Below are 1,153 nucleotides of genomic sequence, written 5' to 3'. Positions count from 1 at the left end.
AAATTTATTTTTAATATATAAAACACTTATTTGCGACGGTTAAAATGTGCTATTAGAAACAAAACAGTACAGATATTAGGTTGACTACAATCAAATTTCGTCGAAATAGAATGGAATTTCACACGTTAAGTAACCAAAAAAAGTTGTTAATAAATTTAATTATTAATATTCTTGTCCAAAAAATATACTAATATATAAGTCTCAAAGGGAATTATAGACGTTTAATAAATCTGATGAACATATTATTTTGAACTAGTTGTACGTTTTGTCCCTTACTGGGGACTTCATTAGCAACTAAAAAGTTGTTTATGACTTAGTAATAAATATAAAACATTACAATAAACTCTAATTTTTTTTTTACCTTGATCATTTAGTTCACGTGTCAATACATATTATCTTTTTTATAGAGTCATACATTTCAATAAAACTTAACATATTACAATACAATTTGGTTTTAAAACACCTTATCTTATCACACGTAATCATACACTGAATCTATCTAGACTAGTGTTTAATAATCTAGGTATCTGCCGTATTATGATGTCCTCTATCTGTGTGTCCAGTTATGATAATTGAACTTTAAAATTCATTATAGATGTTGTTTAGATTGTTCGTGTCTGTCCTATAGTTAACTGTATTGTTATATGTTATGTAGTACATTTTGCTTATATTCCTTTTGTACCAGTTGTCTTCTCTGTCTAAAATAGCTGTCTCTTCAAATTTAAACTCGTGTCCTGTTTTAAAATGGTGCTCGGCTAACGCGGTAGTATTATTCTTTTGAACATTTGTAGGTTTACAAATCATTCTTATGTTGTTCTAATCTTTTTTTTAATTTTGTTTGGTTTGTCCTATGTAACATTTGTCACATTCACATGGTATTTTGTAAACTAGGTTCGATTGTTTTAGTTTATCAACCTTGTCCTTTAGTTTTGTGAATATTGAATTTATTTTAACTAGGTTATAAAATACTAGTTTTACATTAGTATTTCTGAATCATTTATTTATTTTATTCGAGAAAGGTTTGATAAACGGGAACTTAATAATTTTTTTGCTATTCAGTTCTTTTTCTTTTTTCTGATCTCTATCTATTTTAAACTTATTAAACACCATGTGTATGAAACTCGTTAGGTAATTATTATTTTTTAAGATTATT

The sequence above is a fragment of the Polistes canadensis genome, unplaced genomic scaffold, assembly GCF_001313835.1.
Source record: "Polistes canadensis isolate GaletaPanama2010 unplaced genomic scaffold, ASM131383v1 scaffold_390, whole genome shotgun sequence".
Classification (NCBI taxonomy): Eukaryota; Metazoa; Arthropoda; class Insecta; order Hymenoptera; family Vespidae; genus Polistes; species Polistes canadensis.
This window is presented reverse-complemented; position numbering follows the sequence as displayed.